Below are 27,612 nucleotides of genomic sequence, written 5' to 3'. Positions count from 1 at the left end.
GTAGATGATTTGTGTCTTTCAAAGAATTATTTGTTTCACAGTTGTTGGGTGCAGTTTTCAATAAATGTGCATTTGGGCAAATTACAGTCTTCACATTTACTTCATCTTTCTTGATTTCGTGTGGTGTTTCAAAGTTACTACTGTGAGTGTAGATTGGTATTTCTCCTTGTAGTTTTGTCAAGTTTTGCTTTAAAAATTTTGAGGTAATGTTACATGCGTACAAATAGGGAACTGTTTTTCTTTCTGGTGGGTTGATTCTTTTAGAATAAAGTATACCATTTATTTCTATTTTTTCTTTAATAAGCTAGTATCAGCTTTCTTTGGATTAGTTTTTGCACTGTATTTATTTCACCTCCTTTTCTTTCACTTTTTCTGTATTCTTGCAGTTTAGATATATATTGTTTATAATTTGTTTTTTTGAAATTCAAATTTGAAAATATTCATCTTTAATTACAGAACTTATTCATAGACATTTATTGTAATTATTCATGTACTTGGGTTAAAAAACACTTTAGTTTGAACATTTTAGTGTGTGCTTTCTATTTGCCCTGCCTCTTTTTTGTTCCTTTTTCTCTTTTTTTGTCTTTCTTTAGGTTCATAGTCTCCCTCTAGTTTGGAAGCTACATATTATTTTATTAGTCTTTTATTATATATTGCAACATACAAGCTTAGATTATAAGAGTCTAATGCTAATTGTTTCTCTTACTCTTTTCTCAGATAATACAAGAAGTTTAGATCACTTCAACTTTAGTTTTATCAACTTATCTGCTATTGTTGTCATGAATTAATGCTGCATATATTTGAAACTGTAGAAGACATTGTTTTACAATAGTTTTTATAGTCAGTGTTCACTTGGATATATAAATATGTTTACCATTTTTTCCAGTTTGCTATTTGTCTTTTAACATTTTAAATAGTATTTTTAAATCTTAGAAATGTTTAATTTTGTTATTGGCTGAATCAGTCATTTTCTTCAGGCCTCTGAGTCTTGCTTGGGAAGGCTTTCCCACACTGAGATTACAGAAATACTGCCCGTATTTTTATTTTTAATATTTACACTTCTAATTCATCCAGATTTGTTTTCCTTTGGGTGTGAAAGTAAGGATCTGACTTAACATTTTTCCAGGAGGTTAGCAAAATGGCTCACTCCTAGTAATTGACTATCCTCTTCCTTTGACCTGGAATACAACCTTATTATATAATCATTTCCTTTTAAACATGGGCCTTCTATTTTCTTGCCCCAACTATTTTACTTGCCATGATATGCAATAATTAATATAGAACTGCTGTGTGACAAAAACATTGTATTGTATTCTATAAGGATGGGTCATTACAGTTGAATAGGAATCTGATGGTTCTGGTGTTTTAATCACCAAATTTATATCCTGATAGAGATAAGCAGCAGAGCTCTCTGGACAAAACTGTGATGTAGGTGAAAGAGATTGTCCTTTCTCCTTTCTTCTGAACAGCTTTCTAGATCTCTGGGGTTCCAGGGTCTTCAAGTAATCCCAGGCTACACAGGGCTCTTCCCCAGACCTGTTCTCTTAGGGCAATGTCTGTTTCTCTGAATCTGTTTTTAAATCATTTCTACAAAATTCTACTCTCGTAGGGTCTATGTTGGAAATCCTCTGAGAAAATAATTTATACTAGGGCAGTGATGACTGATGAAGGTTTAATGTAGTCATAGCAAATGTGTGGCGTTATAGCAATGGGCCTCCTCCTGCACCTAAAGTAAGTGGTCGTGGTGTACTTTTCTGCTGATCTTGGATTTGACCTGAGAACTCATTCCAAAACAACACTTCAGGAGTCCTTAAAACTTCATCAGAATTTTCATGTGGGTTGGAATTAGTGTTCCACCCCTAGAATAATGTTTAATTTTCCCAGGAGAAACAGGCACTGAAGAAATGGGCTGTGATGGTGGCTCTGTTAGTTTCCCAAGGCTGCCACAACAAAGTCCCAAAGACTGCATGGTTTCAAACAACAGGAATGTGTTTACTCACAGTCTGGATGCCAGAAGTCCAAGACCAAGGTGTCTGCAGGGCGATGCTGTCTCAGGGATAATGTTTCCTTGGCTCTTGTAGCTTCTGGTGTTTGCTGAGAATCCTTGGTGTTTTTTGACTGGTAGATGCATCACTCTAGTCATATGGGTGTCTTCTCCCTCTGTGTCTTCACACTCTCTTCCCTCTGTGTTTAAATTTCCCGTTTTTATAAGGAAATCAGTCATATAGGATTCGGGCCCACTTTAATGACCTCATTTTAACCTGATTACATTTGTAAAGACACGGTTTCCAAAATAGTCACATTCTAAGGGACTGCAACATGAATTTTTGGGGGGAGCAGCAGAGGGGGAGAGACACAGTTCAGCCCATCATAGTGACACTCAAAGTTGTAGGTGAAAACCTATTTATCTGTGTTTAAGAGCAGTAGTGTCAGAGTCAATCAGTCCTGTACTAAAACACAACATTGCCTGATAGTGGAAAGGCATCGAAGATAGTCATTATGATTTGTGTGGTTAAAGAGATTCTGGGCCGAGAGGCACAATGCAGAATTAAACTCTTTGAAGCTTCCTGAGGACTTAACAGGATTATTCATATTTGCTCTTATTTAGTTCTATTTTAAAGAGATATGGAGGCAATGTGTATGCCTCACTAAATTATCCCTATGTCTTTCACTGCAGATACAGCAATGCAAACAAGAGCTAGGTCTGAATGCATTGTCACATTTCCGGAACATATGTTTGTTTGTTTTTAATGAACCTGGCAAGTATTTGAAGTTATGAAGGAAGAATCTAGTTCTTTTGTATTGACTTTTTGGTATCACAAATTATAGGTCAACTGAAATTTATGAGCACAGGTTCAGCAAGCTTCAGGTGTGAGTTGAGTTCATCTATGTGAAATGAACAAAGTCAGAAAGTAAATTATTAGGTAAGAAATAGTACTTACTAGGCATTGCGAGATCTATTTGGTCAGCAGCTTAGTTGATTCATGGTTAAAAAAACATATTAGACTGTGCTTTATGAGGGATTAGCTTCTTACTGCTTATATGAAGTAGGCATAATCTAATTTTATTATTAGTGCAGAACAAATGCGCTAAGCCTTGAAAGGTGTGCTCACCCAGATATGGATGAAAACTGTTCTTGAGGTTGAAATCGTTTGTTGTTATTTGGGAAAAGATTTCAAGTGATTAGTCAGACACCTGTGTGATGCCACCCAGCTGTTTACCATTTCTCTAGTAGTTAAAAATAAATTCAATATTGTTTCTTTATTAAGGAACTCAGGATAGAAAAGCTGCCCTGTGTTAGCCACATTAATATAGTTATAAACGAGAGTAACAGAACCCACTTATTGAGCTCTCATTAGATGCTAGGTTCTTTGTGAAGGGCTTTAAGTGGATTATTTTATTTAATTCTCAAAATTGACAACTGAGGTATCTTGTTATTCCAGTTTACACAGAAAATAAGAAATTTCACTAAGGCCACCAATGGTAAGTTGTGGACTCACGGACAGTCTCTTAACTACAACAGTACAGTGATGTCTCTTATTCTGCAGGTGATTTGCTATGGCAACTAACTAAAAAAATTGGTTTGTAGCAGGCTTGGAGACTATATGGCATAGGGGAGTGTGTGCATTTTGGAGTTACACTAAGTTTAAATTTCAGTGCCATCGCTTGTGCAAAATTCTTAATCTACATGAACCTCAGATTTATCATTTTTTTATTAAAAAAAATTTTTTTTCTGTCAACTGTGCAGAGAAGTAAGATTTCTTATTTTAAAATGAGGGCAATGATACCTCTCTTGCAGAATTGCGAGGATTCAATCAGATTATAATTGTAAAGTGATTTTAAAAAGTTTGTGACAAAATCTTTCCTATTCTTTCTCTCAAATTCTTTTTTTTGGCTGCATGATTATGTGATCTGATTTCCATCATTTTAAATTAAAACCCATTTCCAGTTGAAAGAAAAGTTGGGGAGCTAAATCTCTTTTCTGTCCCATCACTGTAGAAGAGAGAACTGTCAAGATTGTTCAGCATTTGAAATAAAACCGCCTTTTTGTAGGAGCGAGATTAGCGTAAGATATGTTAAAAGAAAGGTCATAAATATTCTAAAAGCAAATAGGTGCAGAGCTCTTGTTCTGGGGAGCTACATTAGGTTTCTTAATTTTGTAGGAAAGAAGTGTTAATATTATTTCCTTCTCCTTTTTATCTTAATCTGCACGTATTTCAGAAGGGTCATTCACTGGCCTTTTTTAGCCAGTCCTGCCTGATTAGAGGGAAATTAAGTTTGGCTTTGTTTGACAACCTCAGGACAGCCAGAAAGATAGCAAAAAGGAGCCCACAGATTCTTGCTTTAAGTTTACAAAACTTTGTAGTTCTGCTTAAACATTCAAATTAACAATAGGGAAGATTTAAAAATAACTTTAGATTTTCTAGTGTTCAAAGTCTTTACTGAAGCCATGTATTCTGAAAAAACTATCACCTTATAATTAAAAGTATCAAGCCAGGCTGCAACCTTTAAAAAACAAACTTTACATGGGTTACAATTTTTGTTTTAGTAGCATAAAAATGAGCGGATTGCCTTAGATATGGCTATCACATAGTGTTCTGTAATTTTTTTCCCCTGTAGAGTTATTATGTATGCATGCTTACTAGTTCTGTTGTTTGACTTACAGATATCTATCTTTGGTTTCAAAATGTGTGTGTAAGCATTGCTGGGTGGTGCTAACCATCTATGATTATTTCTGTTTCTTAATAAAGAAATGGTATTGAATGGTCAACAATTAATTGCTTAGCAACATAGGATTTTCAAGCAAGCTGCTGCTTTTTAGAATCAGGGAAAGGAAAACGTATTCATGTACTTGGTCTATCATTGGGGCAGAATTTTGCTACCCACAGCTCTTCTTAACAGCAATGGATGCCAGCAGGTTTATGACTTTATCTCTAGAGTTATTGCCCCGAGAGATAGTATTTCAATTGCAGCTATCTCTGTGAGATATCTCTATAAAGATTCTCTTTTACTTTGTGCTTTGAAATGTATATTATTAATGTACCAACCCCTCTTAGGACTAATGCTGTCAGTGACGTAGACAGCAGAGGTGTAAGGTATATCAGTTAAAATTTTAAAAAACTAAAATATTGAATGAAAACAGTGAAGTCTGCTGGAAATCATACCAACATCTGGTGCTCAAACATTTTTCAATATCTATATATTGCCAGAAAATAAGAAATGTTTGAGATCATCTCTAGTGTCTTTTGGTTTGGTAGAGGAATTTTTCAGCCAAAGACAGTAATATAAATGCCAAACATTTTCTAAGTTGTCTTAGGATCTATAAAAGTCTCAACTTAGACTTGTTGTACAAACAAGCACTATTTTCTCCAACATACATTGCTTGAGAAGTGCATTTTGAGAAAAAGTATGCTACAAACCGACATGTTGGAGTAAACATGAGAAAATGATGCATGTAGCAGAGTTAAAGTTTTATTCTGCCCAACACTTGACATGTAATTTTCAGTAATCTTTAGCGATTAACCTCTGATGTTTCTTAACAAGGTCTACTAATCTGAATCTTTTTTTGGGTGCCTTGGAGTTGTAGGTTATTGTTTTCAGACACTTGGAATTACTGCTGTTCTTCTGAGGCCTGTCTGAAGAGGGGCCGGCTTTGTTAATTTCTAATGCAGCAGCAGTAAGAACAATATTTAGCACTTATGAGGCTCCACTTCTCAGTTTCAAAGCACTTTACAAATATCAATTAATTGCGTTGAATGGGGAGCTCTGCAGCTGCTGAGAGAAAAAAGAGCACACAGTGATTGGCTCATTATCATTTACAGCTGTTGAAAAATGTTCTTCAAAGAAATAATTACAGATCTTCATATATATTTAAAGAAAAAAGGAGCAGGCAGGAGGCTACTAAGGGTCTTCTTTAACAAATGACTCTTGTCTTTCCATTCTGTTTCGAGAGCAGCAGCTTTATTGCGAATAATTATCCTCTCCTGGACAAAAAGAAAAAAAGCGCTGCAGCAGCCCCTTCTCTAAGAAAACGCAAGACAGTAAATCCTCTTTTGAAAAATAATCTCAATTTCACCAATTTTGATTTGTTTAGAATTTCTGTATCTTAGTGGTTGGACTGCTGCTGGACTTTGCCTAATGCAGCCTTATTTAACGTCTGATCCAATGTTGGCTTTGTCCAGCTTTAATTATGCATGAAAACAGAACAAGTAGACAATAATGGATAGTGCTTCTCGCTTTGTTTCCAACAGAGCTTTATCACCATACGGGCACCAAAAGAAACTATCTGAACTGTCTCCCTGTCACCAGGAAGAGATACAGGCAGTCCTGGCCATAGAAACAGATTTCTGTTTCTTTTCTTTTTCATTCTTTTTTCTTTTTTTTCCCTTCTCTTCTTTTTCATAATGTGAATCTCCTGGTCGAGCAGATAAGCTGCTAATTCTATTAATTTTCTTATCAAAATCAGCAATGCAAGTGAAGCTTCCAATTTAGTGATTTATTATCCTGAGCAAGCTGTGCAGAGTATGCCTTTCATATTCTGTAATTGGCACTAGAGGGGAAGAGACTTTCAAGGGAGACGCACTCAGCAAACCGTTTCCATTTCAATTGACTATTGAGCAAACAAATGGAGTGTCCTTTCATTGGCTTAAATAATTTAAAATGATAAAGCTAGCAATTCTGCATTTGAATGTATGCCAGTGGATATCTGTGTGTGAGATGCTGACCCCTAAGACACTAAAATATGAGCATAATAACATCTCTCTATAGGATTTGCCATCAATAAAACATCCAAGTGCAATACGTTAATTGACATGCAAAAGGCCAAAATTGATCACACATGTAATCTGACCCTTATTATTATACCGCCCCCAAAGGCCTTTGAAATCAACATCTTTCCTTTGCATACTGAGTATTGAATATTTTGGTATATGAAAGTTGGCTGCATAAGCAGTGGACTCTGATGTTTTAACACTGAAATAAAAACCAGTCTCAAAGGCAGGAACATTATCAGTTTGAAAGGAAAGAAAGTGGTGAGGAGTTGGATGCCAAGGAGTGAGTGGGACTGATTGAGATATAGAAGGAAGACTAGGTTTCAGGTGGGAAAAAAAGTTACTTTCTGTTTAGTGTCATTTGAAAAGCTAGGGAAGGCTCCTCTGCTTCAAATATTATCCTCAGTAAAATAGGAACTTGAATTGTAGGTATCCGTTTCTTTTTATTTATGACGACAATTTTTTTAAAGTAAATTTTATATAATAATTGCCACCAACTAGTTTAATGGTTGCAAATCATGCTACCTACATTGCTCTACTTAAATCTAAGAGCAAGGCACTAGTGCCCCCATTATACAGATAGTGCTTAGAGAAACTTGAGAGTTTAAGTATCATACATAATGCTTAGATGCTTGAGAGGTTAAGTAACTTGTCTAATTTTACTTGGTTAGAGTGTTCAAGCTGGGAGTTGAATTCAGCACCATGAGATACGAAACTCTGTTGTTTTCTAATCACTGTATTAGTCTTCCTCTAAGCCTTGTATTTCTGGGAGAAATTGTATCCTTAGCCCTTAAATCTTAAATATAAATCATGCCTTGAATCATACCATACCCAAACCCTTGAATTAGGTTTTGGTACTAAAAACTTCAAAGATAATTTATTTTAAAAATTGAATCTTTTTTTCTCATGATATATTTCATGAGAATGATGATATTTTGACAATTTGGAAATTCCCTCCTAATTCTTTGGGATTTTTTTTCCCTTGCATTTCCTGGGAGGAACAAGGTAGGGGACGATTTTCTCTTGCAGAGTGCTGTCTATAGTGCTGATGCCTGGGAAATGTACTACAGGAGTGTGCACAATGATTTAGACATTTGTTTGGGCTTTTAATCTCTTCTCATCTACACGTACCACCAAAATAAAAACCAGTGAAGTATGTACTCTATAAATCTGCTTGTTCTCTCACTCCTCAGAAATATTTCAGAAAGAACTTGACACTTGTAATCAGAACTGGGCTTAGATGCAGCCTCCTGTTGAGTCAGCGATCCTGCCTCTCTTTGTTTCCTATTTTAAATAGCACAAAAATAGTACAGGCCAGAGGTTATGGGCTGGGGAAGTGCTGCTGTTGGAAGAATGTAAAATCTACTTATGTGCAATGAATTTCCCCCGACTTCAAGTGTGTGGATTATTGAGTTAAGAGAAGAACAAGTTGAGAAGACAGTTAGAAAGCGTTGTGCATTAGACAGGTGGGGAGAAGCTGCTGGGCTTCACGTGGGGCACAGCAAAAAGACAGATGTACTGTGGTGATGATGCAGTGCAAATGCTTGGAGAATATAGTTGCAAAAGACCTCAGGAGATTATTTGCAAACAGAAGAGGCTTGACAGTAATTAGTAAGATTTCAGTTTAAAAAAAAGACTATGTTGCAACTTACTAAGAGAAAAAGAGGAAAAGCAGATAATAATTATCACGGGATAATTCTCTGGGATGCGGGGAGATGTGCAGTATGTGAGAATAAAACCAACGTGGGGAAAGGAAAGAAGGAAAAGTGAACCAAAGAAATGGGGAAAAATAAAACTATATTTGTGACAATTCTATTTATGAAACACTCTGTCATGTAACTGTGCTATGAGCTTTCCATATATTACCTCCTAAGATTATTTCCATTTTTTTGCATAAAGAAATTATCTAGCTCTCATTCTATGCTCTATATTGTTTAAATAATAATTAAGGACATAATAAATGTGACAAATCCTAGAATTTTTGATTTTTTTTTTTTTTAGTGGAATACAAGCTATAAAAGCATGGATACTGTGAATTAACAAGAAGTATGTATGGGACAAAAAAGTTTGAGAATACCTGATGCGGTGATTTCAATAATGAACTAAGAGGTTATAAACTCTGGTTATTAATAGTATAGTTTCAGTGAAGTCACAGTAATTTTCTGATTTTCAATATAAGATGGAATAAAACATCTTCTATTTACAATATTTCAAAAGTAAATTAAAACTGGCATTATAAAAACAAAGCCTAATTTCGAAAAAGGCATTTTCTGAGACAAGTTACTTGTATTTTAAAGTGACCATGTATATGTTTTTTAAGGTTGCTTGATGCTTTATAAAGCTATCTAGGATAAAACTAGAACTTTGATCTTCATCTCCTTCCAAGTTTTCACCTGTATCTTCTGTGTACAAAGGTGACTTTGACTTCAAACGGCAATGGGAATTGAATCTGATATGAAAATGGGATGAGGAAATATATAGTCTTTCAGGAAAAGGTCATTACTTACTGTACGGAAGCTCAACTTTTATTTTGATTAAATACTTTTTTCAGTGCAATTTACTAGCTAATTACTTCCTCAGCTTTGTGGCTTTGCAAGATTTACCTGATCTATCATGTCTACTGAAGGACTTAGAGGCCTCAAGGTTTGTGTGCCCATAATGTAAAATTATTAATATTAATAATAATTAACCATAAATGGTAACTAGGGTGGGCCAGATGGCCTTTTCTTCTTTCAAAAACATCTTTATGTTCTTAGTTATTCAGAAGGTAGAGGTGATAATACAAAGACACAAGTGACATTTTAAATTAAATTACTGGTTTTGGAATGAAGCTTAAATAATTTACTCAACAAGGGGACTGACTTTCACCTGTACCAGATTGAAAGCTCTAAATACCATCTGCTTATATCAAAGTAAAACTTTTTGTCTGTTTGTAGTCATGCTGAGTTTGGGGCTCCTGTTGGCCTCATTTTTAAGAACCTCACCCATTAATCATTAGTATTAGTTGGTACCACTGGTAATTAGTCTTTTAAGTTGCAACCAGATGGAATGTATGAATTATTAGAAGTTTCCTGCCAGGAGTAAGTGTAGATGATTCATGGGCCTATGGCATTTTCCTGTGCTCTGTTCCTGATAGGAAAATATAGAATATGCAGTTGGAAAGACTAACCTTCACACTTTGTCTTGATTTCAACAATTGCTGACTGTTACTTCTGGTGTATCTAGAGACACAACAGGCTGAGTTCTTTTTAAAGTATTTTTAGACTTATTTTTACATTTTAAAATTATCCCCCACTTCTTTTGGTTCCCTATTTGATTCTTCTTTCTTTAATATCAGTAGCATGTGACTCCAGAAGCAATCTTGTCTGCAGGAAATGTAATATTGCCAGGAATCTCCTTGCTGTGGCCAGTGGTAGGGAAGTTGAGGGTAGAGAGAGTGGGAGGGGTGACCAGATTCAATTTTTCTCAATGGGAACTTAACCTCAAATATATGTTTCCTCTAGTTGTAATCCTAAGCTCAAGCACATGTGATCTGGCATATAGATTAAAGGAAAGAAAGTTGGCCATGAGGCTTACACTCACTCTCGTGCCTTTTTCTTGTTGTTCACTTTCCTGGCAAAACCCTTCTCCTAGATAAACCCTAGTAGTCACCTACATTTGTCCATGCCTATATTCAAGCAGTGAAGCATTTCTGGGGAAAGTGAGATAAAATATTGGTAGGAGTATAAATTTATGATTACGATGTAATTTTTAATGTGTAAATTAGACAGAAACCCAACTTAAGCTAGCTTAAGCAAAAATAGTAATTTATTGGCTTATGCAAGTAGAAAGTTAAAAGAGTGGTCAAGCTTTAGACATGGCTGGGTCTAGACATTCAAACAGTATCATCAGGGCGCTGTTTTTCTCTCCAGCTTGATGACAAGATGACATTGAGCAGCCTTAACTAACCTTACATTATCTTTATACTTTTTTTTGAGATGGAGTTTCACTCCTGTTGCCTAGGCTGGAGTGCAGTGGTGTGATCTCGGCTCGCTGCAACCTCCGCCTCCCAGGTTCAAGTGATTTTCCTGCCTCAGCCTCCCAAGTAGCTGGGATAACAGGTGCCTGCCACCATGCCCTGCTATTTTTTTTTGTATTTATGGGAGAGACGGGTTTTCATCATATTGGCTAGGCTGATCTCGAACTCCTGACCTCAGGTGATCCACCCACCTCGGCCTCCCAAAGTGCTTGGATTACAGGTGTGAGCCACCATGCTCGGCTTCTTTATGCTTTTAATACCAGTGAGAGGGAAAGAACATCTTTTGTGATAATGGTAATGAAATTTTCAGGCCTGACTTGGAATGGCCTAGCTTGAGTCACATGCTTATCCCCTGTATTAGTTCATTCTTATGCTGCTGATAAAGACTTATCTAAGGCTGGGTAATTTATAAAGGAAAGAGAGTTAATTGGCTCACAGTTCAGCATGGCTGGGGAGGCCTCAGGAAACTTACAATCATGGTAGAAGGGGAAACAAATATGTCCTTCTTTACATGGCAGCAACAAGGAGAAGTGGAGAGCTAAGGTGGGGGTGGTGGGGAGCCCCTTATAAAACCATCAGATTTTGTGAGAACTCACTATCACAAGAACAGCCTGGAGGTAACCGCCCCCATGATTCAATCACTTCCCACCAGGTCTCTCCCATGACACATGGGGATTATGGGAACTACAATTCAAGATGAGATTTGGGTGGGGACACAGCCAAACCATATCATCCCTGGACCAATAACTCAAGTCTTTGTCCTATGTCTAAGTGTAGCATCACAGTCCAGGCTAGATCCACTTAAATCTTGTGGGCTTAGAAGGCATAAAATAGAGTGGGGAAGGGGAACATTCATGTCAATATTGAAACTCAAGGGTGTTCTCAAAGCTGCATGACACTCCTACTACAACCTTCTGATCTGAGTTGCACTTCCATTCCTAACAGCAGATATTTCAAACCGTCTTCACTGCTATCTCTGAACTCTCCCCCACCTCATCCCAACTTTTTCTCTGATGCTCGACATGAATAACTTTTCCTTCTGTCTTACAAAGAAAGTTGAAGTGAACTGATGGAAAGCCCCACCATCAATTTCCTGCTACCCAACAATTATGCAAATGCGAAGGCTTCTATTTGCATCCATCCTCTTCTCTTTTGTTACACCGGAACAGGGGCTTCTCTGTCTATTTATGGCCATCGTCTGTGCCTTTTCCTGCCTCCTAACTCTAACCCTCTCTTTATTTATTTCATGCACATTCTACCGCATTCTCCTACCTGGAATTTACATTCCTTCCTACATTCCCATTCTCATTCTCCTTTATCTTTTAATAAAACTCTCAATTGGTCATATATTCCTTATCCAATTTCTGTCTTAAATCTTTCCTTCTTTCAAAACTAAACTTCTTGTGAGTGATAACAATCCTTGCTGTCTCCATTTTCTCACTTCCCACTTACTTCTCAACCCACTCCAGTCTAGCTTTGGTCAAAACAGCAAACCCTCTTATGTCCCTTCTGCTTTAAACTCTTCAGTGTTAGTGCATTGCTCTTAGGATAAACATCCAAATTCTCAAAATGACTTAGAAGGCTCTAGACAGTCTGGTTCCTAGGGAGATTTCCAGCCACACCTTGCACCGCACTTTTCACATAACCATCTTCTTTCGGTTTCTCACATGTATTGCAGTCCACCCTTTGTATCTGTGGGTTCCAGGCTGCTAGATTCAACCAATGGCAGACTGAAAATAAGTGGGCAAAAAAAGCATCTGTACTGAATATGTAGACTTTTTTTCTTGTCGTTATTTCCTAAACAATATAGTATTACAACTATTTACATTGTATGATGTATTATAAGTAATCTAGAGATGATTTAAGGTATATAGGAGATTGTGCATAGGTTATGTGCAAATACCATACTATTTTACATTAGAGACTTGAGCATCCTTGGATTTTGGTATCCTTGAGGAGTCCTGGAACCAATGTTCCACAATACTGAGGGATAATCATATATCACATTTCCGGCAAGAACTAGCTGGTGCATTCAAACGGTGTAACTCAGAAGAGTTTATGAGGGACTATTTACAAGGATATGGGAAGGGTTAAGGGAAGTCAGTAGGAGATGATGAAGCATCTGAAAGCTTAGTTACCAAGAATGTAGGTCCCTGTAGATACAAGATGCAGGAATAATTACAGATCCCTGAGATGCCGCTAGCTGTAGCTATAGGATAAAGCTTTTTGAGTGACTACCCAAATGGAACTGTGTCTTAGAAAGAAGATCACAGCTATAGCCAACCCAAGGCCCATCAGGAAAATAAATACCCTAAACAATTGATTAAAAGTAAGAAGAAGCCAGAGGGCCAAGTATATGGTTGATAGCTAGAGGTTAACCTTTTGGGGTGCAAGGCAGAGTAAAGAAGGGTAGAGAGTGGATTAGGAAAAGCAACAGATAATTTCCAGCTCCTTCTTACCACAGCAGTTTTGTACATGCTGTTCCTCTGTTTGGATGCTGTTTTTGAAGGCTGATCATCTTCAACTAGTTCATTCTTTTTCATCCTTCAAAACTCAGATTCATGTGTCTTGTTTTGTATAGAAGCTATCTTTAACCAACTAATAGCCAAGATCCTTCATCATGGAGCTGGATTCTCTCCTTCTCAGCACTTATATCAGTTTGTAATCATCCTGCTATTAGTGTGATAATTTAATCAATGTATGTGTCCTCCCTATGGCTCTATATTCCATGTGACTGGGGATTATGCCTGATTTAACTCGTAGTGGAATCCTTAGGCACTAACACACAACACCTGGTATATAGTAGGAAGTCACTAAATTCCTGCTGAATAAGTACATATACTGAAGATGTATGCTATAGTCTGAGTGCTTGTGTCCCACACCAAATTCGTATGTTGAAGTCCTAACCCTTGAAGTGATAATATTAAGAGGTGGAGCCTTGGGAAGTGATTAGACGATGACAGTGGAATCCTCACAAATGGGATTAGTACTCTTATAACAGAGACCCAAGGGAGCTTGTTTACTTCTTCCACCAAGTGAGGGTGCAGCGTGAAGACATCGTCTGTGAGGAAAGGGCCCTTACTAGTCACCAAATCTGGTGGTGTCTTGATCTTAGCTTTCCGGTCTCCAAAACTGTGAGAAATACATTCCTGTTGTTTATAAGCCACCCAGTCTAAGGTATTTTGTTATAGCAACCTGAATGGCCTAAGACACAAGGTAGCATGCTCAGTGGCTTGAGCTCTGGGGTCATCTTCTGTCCAGAGGCTGAGTGGGCAGCGCCCATCATCGCAAGGGCCTAGATGGGCTGAGCGCAAGCTTCCTAGCTCTGTAGCTTTTTGTTCTTCATCCTTCCCTTGCTATCAAGGAGGCTGGCTCCTCTCTCCAGCAATTCCAGGAGTTCCTCTTGTTGCCAGGGCTCTGGCCAGGCAGGGTCCAGGGTTCCAGCTCAAGAAAAGTCCCCAGGATCTTCTCATTGCTTGTTCATGTTTCTGTAACATCACTCTGTTTCGATGAAGGTCAGGATTGCTGGAAGCTGTCCTGTCAACCTTCTCTGCTTGGACCTAGGCAGAAAGCTTGCTGGAGGATCTTAGGGTTCTCATTGATATTGAAGTGAAGAGAAAAGTATGTATTCTCCAGAATATGCTAGGAGTGGCCATGGTGCATGGTCATCTTCACAGCCAATTTAGCCTATTGGTCACTGTCCATGACATGATAAAAATGTTCATCTCCAACGTTAGTCCACAGCTGGTGAAGCACTGTCAATAGGTTTCGCAGGGAGACATTTTTCTTGCAGCTGCAATACCCCCTTTTCTCCAGTACCCCTCACCCAGCTGGTTTCAGGCTTCCACCAGCTCAGGCTCCAGCTTCATAGACTTTGATAGAAACTCCTCAGCCTTAGAGACACAGTCAGGAGTCATGTTCAGTGCCTTCCCAGTCAGCATCTTCACTGCACCTTGCCCTGGATTAAACCCACGACTTCCTCCATCTGCCACAGGGTCTTCAACATCTCCTCCAGGGGCTTCTGCGTCTCCTCCTGCACATCGTATTGCTTCCCCCCAGCATCCTCAACACTATGTGTCTTGAAATTGCAGTCTTGAAATGAATAGAGCTGATCCACCAGTTCCTGCAGTTTCTGCGAGATCTGCCTGACTTCTTCCTTTTCATTAGCCATCATTTCCCAGCTATCATCATTAATTAATTGATATGCAATCTGGTAAGTGCAGTGATTAGAAATGGATTTTTCTGTGAAGTTAATGAAGCTTAAGCTTCATAAATCTCACTCCCTGGGCCTGTTCCAAGGCCCTGGCAAAGTGTTCACATGGTCATATGTTTTTGTAAAATATGCAAATGTTATGTGTTTTAATCACTCTCACGTAAGAGCGCGCTTTCTCTCTACTCCGACTTCCCATGAATCTCACTTCTGCTTGTGTTAAATAACGTTAGACTAGCAGTGGGCACTTTTGGGATTTCAATAAGGGGAATTGAGTTGAGGATGCATTTTGTTTGGACTTAGTGGGATATGTTTATGTGTTTTTCAGTTGCTTCCATGTATATTGAAGCTATTGTTAATCATCTTGGGGTAGAAATGTCTTCTAGGAATTCTTGCATTGCTCATTGTGCCAACTCACCTGACATTGGGACATGATAGTGCAGGGCGAGTTTGTAACCTGACATGAATATATTCCACATTCCTAGCACAAAAAGAAAGTGGGTGGAGACAAAACAGGACTGGACATGTATGGAGCCAGAAGCTCGTCCTCGGAAAATTCTTCCCATCATTCAATGTGTAAAACTGTAAGCAAAGGCTTTGATTCTCATTTATCTTCAGTTTAAATGGAAGATCTTTCATATATAATGACAACTGTATGTTTTTTTTGATAAGAATCATGTGAAGTAGAATTTATCAGAAATTCTGTGTTTGTAACAATACCGATATTTTGTCTGTGTATAAAGTAGCATGTTTTACAAAGCCCAACTATCAATAATAAGAAAAATTCTGATCAGTTGTAGCATATGAAAGACTGAATTCTATTTCTCCTCTCTCTATGGAAAGTAATATTACAAAATTATTGTTGAAGAGATGATAAAGAGTATGCAATTGACAAGTAGGAAAACAGGTAGGAAAGGTATTCTAGAGAAATCAGGTCATTAATTAATGAAATATGATGTGTATTTTTTCAATGTTTTGGATAGGTAGTATATTTTTCAGATTTTGAAAATTTGTATTAATTTTTCTCTTCATAAATAATATTATCTTGGCATTCTACTTTTATATTTGTAATTTTATATTCTTTTGCTTAAAGAGGGTCTTGAAAATTGTACTAGGTTCAGGCCCCACAAACCCGAGCCTTCACCCTGTGGTAGCAGAAATAGGCACTAGTTCTTGAGGGAGTGGGTAGTTTTGGATGGGGATGTAAAGGATCAGACGCTTCCTTAAAGAGGAAACACTTAAGCTGAGGTCTAGAGGCCGAGTAGTTTTCCAGAGAAACTCTCCAAATTGCAGAAGGGCTTGCCCAATCATGGAATTTCTCTTCAGTTTTGTACTCATAGTATACATGTTTGGTTTACAGCTTCCTTCAGGATGTTTGTTGCCATTGTTATGTGTGGCTGTCATTACTTTATAACAGGTTGTGGAGAGAGGACATTTGGTATGGGGTCTACAGGATCCTGTGGATTGACTCTGAGCTGCCTATAAATAGAGGTAGCCACGAACTGGTGAAACCCCAAAGGTGTTTGGGACTCTAGGCACAAACAGAACTGTTTCAGAGCTTAGGTGACCATTTTTCTGCATCTGCATGGATCCAGCTTTATTCTGTCATGTCCTTTGGCATGGACAATGGTGTAAACTCGATGGTGGGAGGCAGCTAGGATGTTTCTCTGAGTGGCTGAGCAGGCTGCAGAGGTGGCAAAGTGGGAAACAGCATGTGTTAGTCTGTTTTTGCATTGCTGTGAAGAAATACCTGAGACTGGGTAATTTATAAAGAAAAGAAATTTAATTGACTCATGGTTCTGCAAGCTGTACAGGAAGCATGGCGCCCAGCATCTGCTCAGCTTCTCATGAAGCCTCAGGGAGTTTTCACTCATGGTGGAAGGTGAAGTGAGAGCAGGCATCTCACATGGTGAGAGAGAGAGCAAGACACGGGGCGGGGTGGTGGGGGGTGGTACCATACTCTTTTTAACAACCAGTGTGAACTCAGAGCAAGAACTCACTCATTACTGCAAGGACAGCACCAAGATGTTCACGAGGGATCCCCTCCCATGACCCAAACACTTCCCACCAGGCCTCACCTCCAACACTGGAAATGACAATTCAACATGAGATTTGGAGGGGACGAAACCCAAACCATATCAGAGAGCCAAAGAGAAAGCACATCTAGCCTTGTGGTGACGTCAGCTGGCAGATTGGTTGTGAGTTCATTTATATACTCAATAAATATTTATTGAGTGCCTACTATGTGCCAGATCTTATTCTAGACTCTGGGACTACCATAGAAAATAAAGTGTGTGAAACTCCTGGCTTCTATGGAATACATGGGAGACATCCCTTGGGAATGACAAGAACTAACAAATAGGACTTACTGGGGGAAGAAGGGGGGAAGAGGGAGGAGTTGAGGTTATGCTGTCATAGGTATGGGTCCTTAAGGCACTGGACTTTCAGTTTCCAAATGTTATAATTAAACTTAGTGCAAATTTTGCATCGTATTCTATTATACAATGGGTTTTTTTTTTTTTTTTAATAAAAATGAAGTTTGCCCATCCGAGTCTTTGAGAACAACTGATAGTTCAGGGAGTTATGTTGTGTGTAACCAGGAAGTTATGTTGTGTATAACCATAAACCCCTGCCGTGAGCTTTACAGTTAATTGAAGAGGAGCTATTTGATGATTTTCAAACAAACGAATGATAGAATCAGGTCTGTGTTTATGTAACTCACTCTTACTTCTCTATGGGGCTTGAAGGAAGAAGCCAGGGAGACTAGTTAGGGGTAATGCAACACTCCAGACTAGAGAGGATGAGGACCGGAGGCAGAACTGGGGAAACTGGAAGGGAAGAGAGAGGACAGAGTCAAATAAGACTTAGGAAGTAAAACCAGCAGAACTTGGAAACTGATTGCATGGGGGTGGAGGCAGGAGTTAGAGAAGTGGAGGACTATTCCTAGGATTTTCAGGGTGGATGGTGAGGCCACCAACTGAGATAGAACATTAAGGTGGAAGAACACATCAGGGATCCAATAATGAATTCCCCAGCCTGGGCAACACAGTGAGACCCTGTCTTTAAAACAGTAAGAAAAATTAGCTGGGTGTGTTGGTGCATGCCTATAACCCCAGCCACTGCGGAGGCCGAAGCAGGAGGATCACTTGAGCCCAGGAGTTCAGGGTTGAAGTGAGCTATGATTACACCACTGCACTCCAGCCTGGGTGACAGAGTGAGAACCTGACTCTAAAAAAATAAATAAATAAATAAAAAGGATTCAGTGTTGGATATGTTAAGTTCGAGGTGCCTGTGGATATCTGATGGGAATGACCATTAGAAAGTTTGATTTTCAAGTCTGCTGGGGGAAGTGCTGTGAGCTAGAAATAAATATTGGCAATTATTGGAATACAAGTGGTGCTTTGAGCAGAGATAAGGGATGAGATTACTGAAGAAGAGTGGGGAGATTGAGATTAGTCCCCCGAGGACAGGGCACTAGGGTTACTATATATAACTCTTATAGTGTGGTCAGAGGAATGGGGCCCTTTAAAGGTACTTAGGAGGGGCCCAGAGAAGTACAAGAAGCTTCTCCGTTATACTTTTCTGGTGTGAGCAAATGTGGAGTTGCTGAGCCTCCTTAATTCATTCAAGAAATATTTATTAAATATCCCTGGATATGTTGCAACATTTCCCACTAATTACTCGGTGACTGGTGTCAGATGCCCAGATGGTTGTATTGTTGAAAACACATACGATTAACTCCTTGGTGGGAAGAAATGGCTCTAAATAAGGTCTCATGGCCCACAGCAGGAAGGCCCAAGACATTGAGCATGAAGTCAGCAGAGCTGTTGCGAAGAGCGACCAGATGGGGACAGAGGATGAGGGGTGTGGGGGCAAGCAGGCTGGCCTGAGGGAATGCCACGTGTTGGATGCTGGAGGCGTGCTGTGTCACTTCTGTCTCAGAGCCACCAGCAGCGTGCCTGGTGCTTTGCTGGCAACCACAGCCTCCTGCACGAGTGCCTGAATTCCTGCTTAAGCCACGAGGCTGGGACTTGCTGGTTTCCTTCCCCAAAGCAGGCTTTGCAATCTGTTCAGGGCTGTCTCGGTGCTTGGGAGGAGGTGGAGGAACTGGGATTCACCGTCTGTGAGGGTATGGCAGGGAAAGAAGGAATAATTGTTCTGTTTTTGAAGAATGATAAGAAAGAAAATCTCATCATCTTACCAGTAGAGTTTAATTCATGTACTAGATAAGAGGACACCTAACCTCTGACAAGAATCATTAATTTACACCATCAAATATGTTCATAGAAATCCTAAGGTTGATAAAATTCTCAAACAGAAAATGTTAAAAGATCTAGGAAAAATTATAATGGCTTTAGCTATAAGGGCCTAAATAAGAATAGTCTCAAAGGCATATGGAACATCAGAGAAAAGTTACGGACTTTTTTGTCTGTTAAAGGAGAAAATCTGAAGATGAAGATGGCTTTTTAAACAGAAATGGCAAGTGAACACTTGTCCACTTAATTGTAAACACCTGTCCAGTTTTGTTTCCTGCACCAGACTCCTTTTAAAAACGTTGTAGAGCAAGTGGCCAAGCGTCAGCCGCTTTCAAATGCATTCACCTGATCCTCAAAGGCTTGTGATACCTGCATTATTATCTCTATTCTCAGAGGAGAAAACAGAAGCTCCGAGAGGTAGTGTACTGTGCGCTTTCGTCAAAGCTGCTCAGCAGCAGAACCGAGACCCTCAAGCCAGATAGTAGGGCTCACGCTTACTCTCCACACCCTTCTACCGCAGCTTCACTTCTTGGTGCTCCCTACTCGCCATGAGAGAATCCACTATATATATATATATACTTTTTTTTTTTTTGGATTTTGAGGCCATGCCTCCTGCTCAGTTTTATATCTGAATCAAGAACTGAGTTATGGGTATGCCATGAGATTGGGTGGTCAGAATGCCCTGGTCGTCTCACATGCTGCCTCTCCTGGGGTACAAAATGGGAGGGAGAGAGAGAATATAGTTTATGGCTCATCTTAATTCTTGTTTATCTCCACCAATAAAGGTCCAACATCAGAGGTGATGAGTAGGAGTGAGGTGGAGGGGAGCAGGGCCTCCCTCTCAGCGGACTGAGGCACTGAGTCCCTACCATTGGGTGGCACAGGCGCAGGATCAGGAAGACAGACCCAGGATCATGTTGTACTGTGCTCCTTAGGAGAAAATAGGCCAAGGCCTCTATTCAGCCTTCGAGTTGAATCAGAGAAGGCAAAATTAGAATATGTAAGAAAGTATGTAACTTCATGTCAGCATTCAATTTAACTAGAGCTCATTCCCATTGGAAAATAGGGTTTTACCGACAGCTTGTATTGTGTTGCTAATTAAATTCCATCACCTGCTTCCCCTGTTAGTGACAGCATTAGGTGGTGGGATGATGGCATTGGGAGAGTTCTCTGGGTTGACTGATCTTTCTTTGATTTTTATGTTGTCTTGTCTTCCCCCCAACCTTTTCTAAAAAAATTTTTCAATATTATTACAGAAAGACAAATTGTGAATGGAGTTTAGGCCTGCCCTTGGTTCCTGATGGAGGTATACACATGAACTAAGTATACAGTCGGCTGATTGTGAAATGTTCAGTTTGGAAAGTCATTATCCCATGAGCAACATCATCAAGATATGCAGGACTTGTTGTCAATGTTAAGCTTGTGGCACAGATTTCCTATTGCCATATGGAAGTTAGCTTACTAAAGATTGCTTGACCTGGTTGAGTCATGATGCATTTTGGGTGAATAATTGTCCTCAATTTACTCTTTTTACTGCCCTTGTAACCCCTTCAGGGTCTTGAAAAAATAGGGTCTGGTAAATTTTTCTCTTTTGTTTCTACTGTAACACTGAATATGTAATGTAGTTTTGCAGATCCTGTGGCAAGAAATTGGCTGGCTTCCATACTCATTTAAAAATCACTATCAGTGCCTCTGCTGGAGGGATTTTCAATTCACCATCTCTAATCTGTCCTTCTGAAAGATTTAGTGACCAGATGTCCAGGATCAGTGAGAAAGATCTTGTCTGCCAGAGTCAATATTTTTTTCTTATCATCCTGCTGGCCTAGGGACTTGAAAATCCCCATTAAGCATAGCTAGCTGCGGATGTCTCCGGTAGAAGTATTGTTAACCAAATTCAAGGTTACTAGACTAGCCCAGCTCTAATATTTATAAAACTCCTTTTAGGTTTTCATCTTTAATTCTTTTTTTTTTTTTTTAATCAGCTTTCTTTTTACTACCTTTTCTATTCTTCTTTTCCAGTCTGGTCATGTACCTCTTATCTTTGACCTTATTACTTCTCATCTGCAGAGATATTTCTACCATGATTTCACTCTGCTATCACTTTCTCTACTTGCTTGATGTAACCCTGCCAAGCAACTGGGCTTGTTACTTAGAGTGTGGTCCTCAGGCACCAGCATCAGCATCACCTGCAAGCCTGTTGGGAATGCAGGATCTCAGCCCTCACTTTGGACATACTGATTCAGAATCTGTGTTTTCACAAGATTCCTCAGGTAATATGGATGCATGTTAAAGTTTGCAAAGCTTTGCTCCAATGTATGGCCTTACAAACTCAGTCTTTTCTAGCAACCTATGACACGGAGGGCATAGTTACCAAATATTCTTCACTCTGTTGATGTGCTGGGGTAACCACTGACACTTGAAATTGGGGAGTGGAATGCCAGAGGAGAAAGTTGCTCAGCAGGGTTGGAACCATATTCCCAAGGCAGGTGGTCCTGCCATGGCTCTGGACAGGTGAATTTTCTGCTTTTCATTATCTGCAACAATCTGATGCCCTCCTCTCTCATACTTGCATAGCAAGGAAATGAAGCCACTGCAGTATGAAGATGTATTTCAAATGACAAAAAAGTGTCACTTTAGAGCAAGAGTCCATAGAATGGTGGGGAAACAGATGTCTCAATTTCAGCTGCATGTACTAAGTGACACATTTCTCGAGGCAACCAGATGTCTCCATTTCATCTGTTAACAGTTGTTCCTCATGAGACGGGTAAGTGGGTGAGCAGGCACCACAGCTCTGGGACTGGTGAATGTCTCGATGTGACAGCCTCGTCACAGGAGGCACCAGGTTCATAATTGTTTTTTCAAGTTAACAGTTTCAACAGTTATATATCCACATTGTTTCACAAACTACAGAGGTTCAACAGAAATTTACCATGGCGATGCACCTGTCACTATAATATGAAGTGTAAGGCACATGAATTTTCTGGGGATCTTGGTAAAAAATGTAGATTCTGATTCCATAGGTCTAGGATGGGGCCTGAGGGTCTGTATTTCTAACAGGCTCTCAGGTGACTCTGATGCTGAAACCATGGTAATTTCTTGCCTCTTCTCCAAACAAGAGTTTCAAACTGAGGAGCAATTAGCTTTTCAAACGCAATGCCACTTGGTCTACTTTTCCATTTGAGAATGAGATCAGGAAGTTTATTAAGATTTAGGAGCGTCATTGCAGTGGTGCATTTTCTTTTTTAAAATCAAACTACGTATCTCTTGCTACCCTATATACATCCAGCAAAGGAAAGACAAAATACATTAGCCTTCAGTCCCTTTTGCCTCCAATCCATCTAGCCAACTGTCACCGACATAATCTTCCTGAAACACTGCTGTCACCATGTCACTTCCCTGCTCAAGAATTTACAGTCATTTCCTATTTCCTATTTCCTATTGGACCAAGTCTAAATTCATCTGCCAGGCTTTCAAGGACTCTCATAACTTGGCTCACTCTATTGATTAAATCTTATTTTCTTCCCCTCCTCAGCCAGGACTCCCTGTCACTCAGACCCGCCTCTGTGCTGCTTTCCTTCCACTGCCAGACTGCACTGTGCTGCAGCTCACCTGAATCTGCTGTTTCCATAGCAGGATTCAAGGGCTAACTTTGTCATGACATTGTTTGTAACTTTTTTAGATTGCAGTGATCACATCTTTCTTTGAATTTCTATGGCCAAACAATTCAGCACTTAATTTAAATTTATTTATTTATTTATTTATTATGGAGTCTTGCTCTGTTGCCCAGGCTGCCAGGCTGGAATGCAGTGGCGCAATCTCAGCTCACTGCCACCTCTGCCTCTCAGTTTCAAGTGATTCTCTTGCCTCAGCCTCCCGAGTAGCTGCGATTACAGGCATGCGCCACTACGCCCGGCTAATTTCTGTATTTTTAGTAGAGATGGAGTTTCACCATGTTGGCCAGGCTGGTCTCGAACTCCTGACTTCAGATGATCTGCCCACCTCGGCCTCCCGAAATGTTGGGATTACAGGCATGAGCCACTGTGCCCAGCCCTACTTAATTTAGATTTAAAATTGCTTTGTGCAGGGGGTTGAGTAGCATCCCCCTCAAGATTCATGTCTACCCAGAACTTTAGAATGTGATTTTATTTGTAAATAGGGTCTTGGCAGATGTAACTAGTTTAGACGAGGGCATTTGGCACCAGGGTGAGCCCTAAATCCAATGACTGGTGTCCTGATGAGAAGAGGAAATAAGAGGAGAAGACACAGAGACATACAGGGAAGAAGGCCATGTGAAGACAGAGGCAGGAATTGGAGTGATGCTGCTACAAGCCCAGGAATGCCAGGAGCCACCCTGGAGGAGGCAAGGAAGGATCTTCTCCTAGAGCCTTTGAGAGGAGTGCAGACCTGTTAAGACCTTTATTTTGAACTTCTAGCCTACACAACTGTGGAAGAAATCTCTGTTATTTTAAGCTACCAAGTTTGTGGTAGTTTACTAAGGCAATCCTAAAACACACTTTGTATTAATTTTTATCTAATGCATGTATGGTAGCTTTAGCTCTTTAACTACACCCGAAGTCTCTACAGATTAGGGACCCCTATGCTCTTCTAATTTTCCCTGGAATGGTTTATGTAGGACTAAAAGAGTAATGTAAAAATATCTATTTTTTTTTTGCATTTTACTTTTGTTGTTGAGATACGTCATGCATACTATAAAGTGCAAAAATCTTATGTGTATAGCTTATGACTTAAAAAAACCCACCATAATGGAATCACTACCCAGATCAATGTAGAAGACATCCATAGCACCCCAGAATCCTCCCTTGTACCTTTTCCTAGTTAGAATCACTAGTTGGACTTCAACTGCCACATACTAGTTTTGCTTGTTCATGAACTTTATATGAATAGATTCATCCAGAGGCTTCTATCAACCCTGTGTTGTGAGGTTCATTCATATTTGTACATCTAACGGTTTATACTTCATTAAAAATTTTTTAAATGGTGTTGTAGATTGGCAATTTATAACAGTATGTATTTATGGAATACAGAGTGGTTATGAAGTATGAATACAAAATGGAATAATCACATTAAGGTAATTTTAACATTTGTCACCTCAAATACTTATTTATTTTTGTGGTGAGAACATTTGAAATTTGCCCTCAGTGATTTTGAAATGCACAATACTTTATTATTAACTGTATTCACCATGCTGTGCAATAAATCTCAAAAAAAAACCAACACTTAGTTTTCCTGTCTGAGACTTTGTATCATTTGACCATCATTTTCCCATTCTCCCCACCTCCAGCCTCTGTAAGTGAGAACATGTGGTATTTGTCTTTCTGTGCTTAGCTTACTTCACCTAGAATAATGTTCTTTAATTCCATCCATGTTATTGCAAATGCCAGAATTGCTTCCTCCTCCTTCTCCTCCTCCTCCTCCTTTTTTTATTATTAAGAGACCAGTGCTTGCTCTGTCATCCAGGCTAGTCTAACTCCTGGCCTCAAGTAATCCTCCAGCTTTAGCCTCCCTAGTCACTGGGATTATAGGCACAAGCCACCATGCCAGGTTCAAAATTTCCTTCTTTTTAAAGTCTGAGTAGTGTTCTATTGTGTATCTATACCACATTTTTCGTTATCACTTCATCTGTTGATGGACACTTAGGCTGATTCCATAGCTTGACTATTGTGCGTATTGCTGCAGTGAACATGGGAGTGCATATCTCTTTGACAAGCTGGTTTCCTTTCTTTTGGGTAAATACCCAGAGGCAGGATTGCTGGATCATATGATAGTTCTATTTTTAGTTTTTTGAGGAACCTCCATCCTGTTTTCCATAATGGTTATACTAATTTACATTGCTACCGACAGTGTACAGGGGTTCCCTTTTTTCCACATCCTCGCCAACTTGTTACCTTTTTTTTTTATAGTAGCCATTCTGATAGTTGTGAGGGGATATCACATTGTGGTTTTGATTTGCATTTTTCAGATGATTAGTGGTGTTGAGCTTTCTTAAATATATCTGCTAGACATTTGTATGTCTTCTTTTGAGAAATGTCTCTTCAGATCTCTTGTTCAGTTTTTAAACTGGATGATTTGTGTTTTTGCTATTGAGTCTTCCTTATATATTTTGGATGTTAAGCCCTTAACAGATGTATGGCTTGCAAATATCTTCTCCCAATCCGTAGGTTGTCTTGTCAGAGTCAATTGTTTCCTTTGCTTTGCAGAAGCCTTTTGGTTCAATGTAATCCTATTTGTCTGTTTTTAGTTTTGTTGCCTGTGCTATTGTGGTGAAATCCCAAAAAATTGTTGTCCAGACCAATGTCAAAGTGTAGGTTACCCCTATGTTTTCTTCTAGTAGTTTTAGTTTGAGGTTTTATGTTTAAATCTTTAATCCATTTTGAATTTATTTTTGTATATGGTGTGAGATAAAGGTCCAATTTCATTCTTCTGCACGTGGATATATCCAGTTTTTCCAATGCCATTTATTGAAGAGACTATCCCTTTCCCATTGTGTGTGGCATTTTTGTTGAAAATCAATTGACCATATGTGCATGGGTTCATTTCTGGGCTCTCTATTCCCATCCGTTGGTTGATGTACCTGTTTTTATGCCAGTATCATGCTGTTTTCATTACTATAGCTTCAAAGTATAATTTGACATCAGGTAGTATGATGCCTCCAGATTTTTTCTTTTTGCCCATGATTGCCTTGGCTATTTGTAGTATTTTGTAGTTCCACGTGAATTTTAGGATTTTTATATTTTTATGAAAAATGACATTGCAATTTTGATAAAGATTGTATTGAATCTGTAGATCACTTTGGGTAGGATGAACATTGTAACAATATTATTTCAATTCATGAACACAGCTATCTTTCCATTGATATGTGTCTTCAATTTTTTCATAAATGTTTTATAGTTTTCAGTGTGCAAGTCTTTTACCTCCTTGATTAAATTTATTCCTAAGTATTTTATTTTTTTGGTAGCTATTGTAAATGGGGTTTTTTTCTAGATCTAATTCATTTTTATTAAATGAATATACCACTGTTTATTCATTCTGTTGTTGAAGCTCATTTGGGTCCTTTCTGGGTTTTGGCTATTGAGAACGTTGCTCTGAACATTCCTATATGGTATTTTGGTGCACATTTAAACACCAAGGTATATATTGTTGGTCTCTAACTAGGAGTGGATTGCTGAGCCATGGTTCAACATGGTTCATCCATGTTGTTGTGTGGTTCAGTAGTTCGTTCTTTAAAAAAAATTTATTTCTTAATTTTTGTGGGTACATAGTAGGTGTATATGTTTACCGATTATATAAGATACTTAGGTACAGGCATGTAGTGCATAATAATCACATCAGGGTAAATAGGGTATCTGTCACCTCAAGCATTTATCCTTTGTGTTACAAACAACACAATTATGCTCTTTTAGTTATTCAAAGATGTACAATTAAATTATTTTTGACTATAGTCAACCTGTTGTGTTAGCAAATACTAGGTCTTATTAATTCTTTCTAATTTTTTTGTACCGTTAACCATCCCCCCTATTCCCCACTATCCTTCCTAGTCTCTGGTAACTATCCTTCTGCTCTCTATCTTCATGAGTTCAATTATTTTAACTTTTAGCTCCTACAAATAAGTGAGAACATGCAAAGCTTGTCTTTCTGTGCCTGGCTTATTTCACTTAACATAATGCCCTCCAGTTCCATCCATGTTGTTGCAAATGACATGACCTTATTCTTTTTAATGGCTGAATAGAACTCCATTGTGTACATGTAGATTTCTTTATCCACTCATTTTATTTATCCGCATTTTCTTTATCCACGCATCTGTTGATGGACACTTAGGTTGCTTGGCTGTTGTGAATAGTGTTTCAATAAACATGGAAGTGCAGATATCTCTGATATACACAGATTTCCTTTCTTTGGGGTATATGCCTAGGAGTGGGATTGCTGGATCATATGGTAATTGTATTTTTAGGTTTTTGAGGAACCTCCAAACTGTTCTCCATAGTGGTTGTACTAATTTATGTTCCCACCAACAGTGTACAAGGGTTCCCTTTTCTCCACATCCTCACCAACATTTATTACTGCATGACTTTTAGACAAAAGCTATTTAAGCTGGGATGAAATGATATATTATTATGGCTTTGATTTGCATTTCTCTGATGATCAATGATGTTGAGCAACTTTTCATATCCCTGTTTGTCATGGGTATGTCTTCTTTTGAGAAACATCTATTCAGGTCTTTTGTTCATTCATTAATCAGATTATTAGATTTTTTTCCTATGAGTTGTTTGAGCTCATTATATATTCTGGTTATGAATCCGTTGTCAGATGGGTAGTTTGCAGATATTTTCCCCATTCTGT

The 27,612-nt window shown here is 38.8% G+C and overlaps 1 pseudogene; it reads right to left on the bottom strand.

Moving 5' to 3' along the window:
- Positions 1-14,521: 14,521 nt before the first annotated feature.
- LOC129466848 (tetratricopeptide repeat protein 5-like) lies at positions 14,522-15,564 on the bottom strand (annotated as a pseudogene).
- Between the last annotated feature and the right edge of the window lie 12,048 nt (positions 15,565-27,612).

The sequence above is a fragment of the Symphalangus syndactylus genome, chromosome 17, assembly GCF_028878055.3.
Source record: "Symphalangus syndactylus isolate Jambi chromosome 17, NHGRI_mSymSyn1-v2.1_pri, whole genome shotgun sequence".
Classification (NCBI taxonomy): Eukaryota; Metazoa; Chordata; class Mammalia; order Primates; family Hylobatidae; genus Symphalangus; species Symphalangus syndactylus.
Note: the sequence above shows the minus strand (reverse complement) of the source record. Positions and strands in the feature narration are given on the sequence as shown.